The following is an 8283-nucleotide window of genomic DNA, read 5'->3' as shown; positions in this document are numbered from 1 at the left end:
TAGCATTCCTAAAAAAGCTTTCAGAATGTTTAGAAAGAGATCAGAAGACCAGCACTTACATAAATTCATTATCCAATTCAAAATGACTTTTTCAGAAGTAACAGAACAGAAACAAGTCAAATGTCCCATTAGATTTCACTCTAGGGATTATATTCTCTTTTACGTTTTTGACTCTAATCTTTTGACAGCTAAAATTAGTGTTGCATTACTGAAACAGATAATACACCCTGAGTGTTGTTTTCATATATGATACAGGAAATACTGTTTTATTTTAATGCATTAGGTTTACAGCAGAAACATTATTGAATATAGATTATTTTGTGTCCATGAACATTGTCAAGCTGTCCCTTAAGCTTCACTGTTTCCAGTTTCCATTTAAAATTAACTTTTTTAGCATGGGGGTTGTAACTAGACAATCTTCAGAGATCATACCATACAGTTCTGACTGTGCAATTTTTCTCAGTGGCAGCACAAGAGTCGAAATCAATAAGCTTTACTGGTTTGAACCCTGGGCCAATCTCCTTTGTTGTGCTTCCCACGCATGAAGAGTATTCCTTCCTACTTGAAAGCAGACATCAGTATGAACAGTGCCAGACTTAGGACCTGTAGTACCTGTTTCTTTGCCAATTTGTGTAGGGGAAAACAGTGGAGCCATGATACAAGGCCAAAGAAATCTCTCATTTGAGCTCGTGTGCCCTCCCTGACGTTCCCAGGCTATTAGCCCTTGTGGCACTGGGAAAAGTTATATATATACTTTTATTTTTTTTAGGTAAAAGGATGTGAAAAGCTATGTCCCAGCCAGCCATACTACAACTATGATGTTTGCATTACATAACTTTGCTATAGTATAGCACGTAAAAATTTGAACTAACAAAGACTACTATCAAAGGGGCACAAACACAGTCATTACTACTCATTTGGAGCCATCTTGGGCTTAAAACTCTCCAGGCTTTGATATTTGGCTTTTCCCTATTAGAAATTGAAATTAGAAATTGACTGGTTCTCTATGGGAACCAAAAGCGCATGCACAGCATCGATTCTAAGAGGATCAGAGACCTAAAGTAAAACAGGAATCTAAAAGACAATGTATTCACAGCACAAGGGCAGCACATCATCAGTACAAAAGGTGAGAGGGGGGAAAAGAAAGAGTAAAAACATGACAGGATAATCTGTATGATGCATACTAGTTCACAGCCTCCTGAAGGTTTTTCCAAGGTCTCCTACCAAAGGGAGAATAATTTAAGCTGCTCTTACACATTGCTCACTGGGAACAGAATTTGGGAAAGGCACTAGAGAGGGTTCAGAGGAAAGAGCTTCCCCTGCACATGATAGGTAAGAGTGGTAAAGTCAAATAGCCATCCATCAAACCTGTAGGTAAAATGGAATTAAATATAAGACTTGTACATCTTAGATAATCTTTTATGTATCTTATAAATCATAGACCAATCGTTAAATAAAAAAAGACTTCACTTCTGAATTATTTTTTCCACGATCCTTAATACAATAGTAACATCATAAAATTGGATATTAATATCTCTACAAAAAATATAGGAAATGAGACTTAAGACATCTGCTTTACATACACTGATGTTGGAGTTTCAACCATAAAATTCCTTTAATAATTGTAACTGAAAGGAATTGTATTCAAGGAATTTAAACAAACTAGCAGACTGATAATTTTAGTTGAAAAAATAATTAAAAATATCCTCAGAATGAGCTCTGAATTAGAAGTGACATGCTAATGGATTATAATTTATTCCCTGACATTGAGCAAAGTAGGATTCTGTTGCCTAGAAATGTTAAAATAAATAACACTAAACATCCAAAGTTCAGATTTAGAAGGAAATCCATGGAAACTGAAAATATTCCTCACAAGTCCTAATTCAGCACAGTAAGTTTTTGCATAATTCATTTTGCTGCTCAACCTGAAATCAAAATCACCACATTGCAAAAACACACTGGTTAAACAAGCAAAAATCCTAGACTTCTGGGAGAAGATAAGTAGACTATTGGTTTACATGCATGTACCTGGCAAGCATACAATAAAGACCCTGCAAGGGTAACGTATTGTTTATAAGAGATCAAAAATTAGGAAAAACAAACAAGATTAAAATGGCCATGCAACTAGAATTCATCTCTCCTCATTTGCTTTCATTGGGCCATCCTTTGTTGTTTCCCCACAGAATCCTGCTACACTTTTTGGTCAAAGGGATCATGCACAATGAACAGGCAGATAGTATTGTTTTTTCTTGACTAATCTTCTTCTTTCCCCAGTGCTTCATTCATCAGAATTACTCACTTTCCTGTGGTCCTTTTTAATGATGTTCAGAACTGTAGACTTCTTCAGAAACACAGCAAAAGCCTCTTCCCAAAACTTTGAGCTTGTAGCACTGTTCTCATTTTGAAGATGGAAAACACTGTCATCAGTATTTACTAACTGCATGATCTCAGCATAAGAAGAGCATGGCTTCAGTTGCCAGAGTTTCATGGAATGCACACCACTTTATTTTACTTCAAGAACACAGCTCCTGGATATCAGTTTTTCAAAGCAACTTTCCATTTCTGTAAATCAGACACGGCCTCTCACAAGTCAAGCATGGAAGACGACTGAGAGTGAGACAAGTTTCGCTGAACTGACTTCAGAGAGATCAACATCTTTCTGACCCAGTACCACTTAAAATTCTTTTAGGATCAGTGGCAAATGTCTCATCTTGAAACCTTTATTTTCTTTTCTCTTTCATTATACGCACTTTGATTCTACAACAAAGCAGGTAGCAGTCTGCCAAACTTCCCTTCTCTATAAAATTCTTACTTACACCCTGAACATCATCTCAAGGTTGTACAACCAAGCTTACGCTCAGTGTCTTCTCTTGCTAAAGTTACTTTGCAGAACCTTCTTCCTTTCAAAAACAGCACCAGTTAGAGCCCTTGGAGCCATCATCACCTCAATACACAGGTTAAATACTCTTGAACCACTAACACCACCATCTTTCACTGAGCTAATGGTATGAAAGAAAGCACTGTACAGTGTAAATGCCCCGGGCCTATTTCTAGTAGAATATTGTTACACATTTTGTCACTGAGTGTCACAGGTGCTGGCTGATAAGTGAAAAACCTAGGGATGATGGACACAGGGATTGCTCTCCCACTTGCACATATTCAGCACGACACATTTTTTGCACACAGCCACAAGATGTCAAAAATCATATCATACAATATAAAGCATGGGGATAATTTTAGACATTATCTTCTGAGTATAACCACTCTGATATTCATTCATCTCCAAGGTATTAAGTAACAAGTCTATTTTTCTTTTTGTTCTTCACTCACAAACTTAGAGATACAATAACTTCATACATCATACTGCAGTATGACAGCAGTGCTGGTCCTATAAAAGCCATTGTCTTAGGAGTGGGATGTTATTTCAATGTACTCAACACTTCAAAATGTTTTCCTAAATTAGAATTTTTATCTTCTGTTACACAAATCAAGATTCCTTTCAGCCATACAGGGGAATTTAAGTTAAATGGAAACATTAGCAACAATAATAGAAAGTTTGTAGGAAATGAAAAGGGTCTTGAAAATGAACAGGATGCAAAATAAAGATACTAAATTCGCTTGACTGTATAGTAATAACAATGCTAGTTTGAACTACTTTTTTTAATTAGTTATTGAATAGTAACACTATTGTGATAAACAGAGTAGTACTCATTCTATTCAGAGATCTGCACACTCCAACTAGAATACTTGCTCTGTTTGCATGACAAATATCACTGTTAACTAGCACTATGGGTAACAGAAGGAATATATAAAAAACATATGAAGTTCAAAGTTAATCTTAGATTCGCAGTGAAGTTGTATACTTCACACTTAGCACTGTTATTTTAAAAAGACTTTCTCCAAATGCATGTAATGAACAATGTTGAGGGTCTGAACATAATTCCAAGAAACAATAATATTGTGCATGATTCACTCATCCCTGACCAAAACAGGGCAGTATCAGAAGCATATAACTGTAGTACTTCTACATGTTACCAAGTTAGTTCTTACAAGTGATTTCATACTTTAGACATGTCAACAGCCAGGATTAAAATGCTTGCAGACAGTACCAGTGATTACAAAAGTCATTTTGAAACATAAAATAACGAAGAAAGTACTGCATAGTTTCTAGTGTAGCATTTCCCTCATTATGTTAACTTGCTGAACTGCAACTTATTAGCATCATCTACTAAAAAAAAGATTATTTTGTTTCCTTAATTTTTGTGCAGTTTGTTTTCTCTCTCAAGTTATTGCCATTAATCCTTGGTGTGGAACCAGGCTGTTTTGCTTGCACTCAATATACTTGAAAGTTGCCGTAATTTGTAAAACAGCAGAAAATTACTATGTAAAGACATTAAAGCAAGAAACTCTTCTTTGAACTATTACTTTCCTGCTTTCCTTAGGAGATTTCTAATTTTTAAGCCTTCCTTGAAGGTCCGAGGTATCAGTATCTACTAATTGAGATTTAAGTCCTCTTCTTGAATTTTGGTCCTAGCCCAGAAAGATGTTTTCCTCTAGTAGGGGGTTCCAGATTGTGGCTCATCTCTGCAGTGAGGCTCTGAGTAAAGAGTGTTTGTGGTAAAACTAGATAAATAATTTAAAAAGATATTGATATTGTTCTTACTGAACTTCAAAGCACTACATATCTTTTAGGTAGGAATAAAAACCTTCATAAGGCAGGGTGGCAAAAGACTAGCTGAGTGGAACTGTGTAGAGAAGGACCCAAGGGGTCACAAGCTGAACACGAGTTGGCAATGATCTCAATATTGAAGAAAAAGAAGTTATACTCTAATACATGAAACAGGAGTATAACAAAGAATTAAAAAATTAAAAGCCTTCTGCTCAGCTAGACACTAATATAGTGTAACCAGGACTACTCCATCTTTGAGCACTATATTTCAGAGACAGTGGCTAATTGAAAAGCACCAATGAATGAACAAGGAAAAGATTCCAAGAGCTAGAAGAAATGTCAAAGAAATTACATAGAGAGTGGTGAGGTGCTGGAACAGGCTGCCCAGAGAGACTATGGATGCCCGATCCCTGGAAGTGTTCAAAGCCAGACTGGATGGGGCAGCCTGGTCTAGTATTAGATATGGAGGTTGGTGGCCCTGCCTGTGGCAGGGGGATGGAGATTCATGATCCTTGAGGTCCCTTCTAAGCCAGACTATTCTATGATTCTTTAGTCTAAACAGAGAAAGCAGAGAGGAAGCACAACTGAAAGCCTAGAGCCTGATGCAGTGAGAGAAGGAATACAACAGCCTCCACATCCACCCAGAAAGGAGAATGAAGGCATACATTCCAACAATGAAATTTTAGCTAACATTTTGTGGCTGCGTTGGAAGATCATGCCTGAAGCTTGCTTAATTTCTGCTAGATGTAGCAACAGTGGTGTAGTGGATTAAACAAGTTACTGCTCTAAACAGATCTTCAAACAAGTCACCTTACACACATAACTTCCATATAACCAGTTATGCCTTCACAGAAGCCTACAAATACAACTGATATAACAGAATTCATGGCTAGTCTAAACAAGAGGATTTAAGAATTAACAAGTCTTTGAACTTTATTTTTGTCACCAGCAGAGAGACTGTCTCTTTGAGTAGTTATCTTCCAACTTATTTAAAATCAGCATTTTTTTTAACACTGTCTAAAATAAAAAACAGCAAAACATAAGCTTTTCATCCTTAGAAACCTATTATCACTCTTTTTTTTTTTAAGCAAACTCAAAAATACTCAGATCTTTTATGTAATAAAAAATATTTATCAAGAATACTTACACTTCTATTTTGTCTACTTCATATCTTTCTTTTGATCCTCTCTCTAAGACTATTTGCATTTCAGCAAATTGTCTGGAGGACAAAACATCCTCAGCACATCACCAAATATAATAAACTACCTACCTATCAGCTAGAGTATGCTAATGAAGTAAGCTTGGGATGCTTCAGACTAAGGGCTCATTACTGCTTTTTAGAGAATATAATTGTGCACTTGGGAAGCAGTAACTTCTTAATTACAGTCCTCTAGGGAGTAGGAGGAATCAAAGTACTGGCATGTCTGGAAGGGACTAGACGTAAGTAGCCAAAGTGGTCTAATCCTATCAGGGGAGAAAACACTTGATCTGCACTCCAAAAAGCTCCTAGTCTAATTTAGGCACTCTCTAATTAAGTACTTAAAAATTGCTCTCCTCAGTGCACTACTCAGCTTCTGTTCTTCCATCAGCTCCCTCACTTAAATCATCAGCAGGGTTAACCAGCATTGATTTTTACTCCGTACCTCATGCATACTCTAGTTTCAGAGGAGATGGATGGGATCACAGTGAAGACATGTGGCTGGGGGTAAGAGGTGATGAATCTTGGGATTCAGTGAGATACATGCCAGGCACACTTCAGGTTCTGCGTGTCTCCCATTAGGTACCACAGTTGAATAATGTGGGAATAATGAATGCATTGTATGATTCTAGAAATGCTTAAATTTTTAGAAATCAGGGTCTGAACATTGGAAAGATCTTATACTTGAGAACAGCGTTGAAGCATATCCTGATTTTGTTTTATTCAAAACCTTATTCGATTTAAAAAAGATAAAAATCTACTGCAGCATGATGGGCAAGATTGGGGGAAAAAAGGAACAGCCACACAATATCTAAAGTGTATCATTTGAAAAGGAATTTTCCTACTCATTCTTTGGCCATCAACAGATCTGCAACTTACAGTTATTAGAAATAAGCCCTTTCTGTAGGCAAGTTTTTCCTTAATTTCTTATGCTTGTAACACTTGCATACCCATCCTTGTCTAACTCTGGCACCAAGTAAAATATGGATCTAGGATTTGGAAAAAACAAAACAAAACACACAGATAAAAAAAACCTTTACAAAGTAGTCCAAAGTAGCTACTTGAATAAGTAGCTGGAATCAGCTGAGCAGCAGAGTGCTGCCGAGTCATACAACCACCAACAATCTGGAGACCATTTTGTGAAGGTCTGTTCTTTCACACAACACATTTCAACACATTTCACACTGGAGTATAACTCCAGAAGCTTTCAGAGTCACTAACTGCAAGTTCACTTTCTGTCAATCCAGAAAAGCACCATATTCATGACAGCTCACAATACTAGGTAACGTCATCCCTGGTATTGTTGTATCTTCTGAATTCTGACTTGAACTTTCAGCTGGAACAAGGTAGCAGATCATCATATGGCATATCTAGGCATCTCACTGCTGTGAACATTTGAAAGTGACCCATTTTTTATAAAGAAAAGAAATAAACAAGGATGATAAACCATATAATGAATGAAGCAATCTTAAATTGTAACCCATAATTTTATAGTAAACTAAGCACCTGCAGGCAGCATCACTGAATTTCTGCTGAACTTTGACAGTGGAAAGAAACTGTATGAAGCTGACAGCCATGGCACAGCAATTCATGAAGGAAGAAAAGGGAGAGGATGAGCTAATTCAGCTCTGGATCCTACTGACAAGAATGTCACACTCACTCCCCCTCAGCAGTGGGCTTTTCATGCAGCTGCATATAGGGTGGTTAGTGGCTGAAGAGAGAAATTGCTGCTGCTGAGGCTGAGCAAGCCACTCACTCATCAGTCTTGTGCTTTTTGTCTATCCCTCTTGATAGTAGCACACTTCTTCACTTGTTAAAAATGTCTTCCTTTTAACCTAGTCAAACTTGAGATGATGGAATGTATTTGTTTTGAAGGAGAAAAGATAAAATGAAATATGTTGTAAATTTTGTTTGAAGAGCTGTACCGAAGTGAGTTAAATACATGTATACAATACTAGTTAAATACATGTTTCAAAGCAAATTCTACAGGTAACACTATCGAGAATATATTGCATACACTTATCACATACTGCTTTCTCTGCAGTAAGCAATAGCTGAAGAGCACTGCTTGTCCACTTTCCTATCATATAAAACAACCATTTTCATCTTGAGATCTTTAAAAACTTATATAAACTACTTCTATGAGACCCACTCAAAACAACTGGACAGGCAAAAAACAGAAGCAACACACTATTGGAGCAGAACAGTGGAGTTGCTATATGAAGACTTACATTTCTGCTGCAAGATTCTTGGTAGTCTAGAAATAAACTGGGGAGAAAAATGTTGAGAACCACCACAGCTGATAAATAAATCCAAGTTATATCTGCATGGTCAATAGCAAAATACATTTTTGAGAGAGGCCACTGAAAGAAAGGGATGGGAATATTCACATAAATGTATCCACGGGGATTTTACT

Source organism: Meleagris gallopavo, chromosome 1 (assembly GCF_000146605.3).
Source record: "Meleagris gallopavo isolate NT-WF06-2002-E0010 breed Aviagen turkey brand Nicholas breeding stock chromosome 1, Turkey_5.1, whole genome shotgun sequence".
In the NCBI taxonomy this organism is placed as follows: domain Eukaryota; kingdom Metazoa; phylum Chordata; class Aves; order Galliformes; family Phasianidae; genus Meleagris; species Meleagris gallopavo.
Note: the sequence above shows the minus strand (reverse complement) of the source record.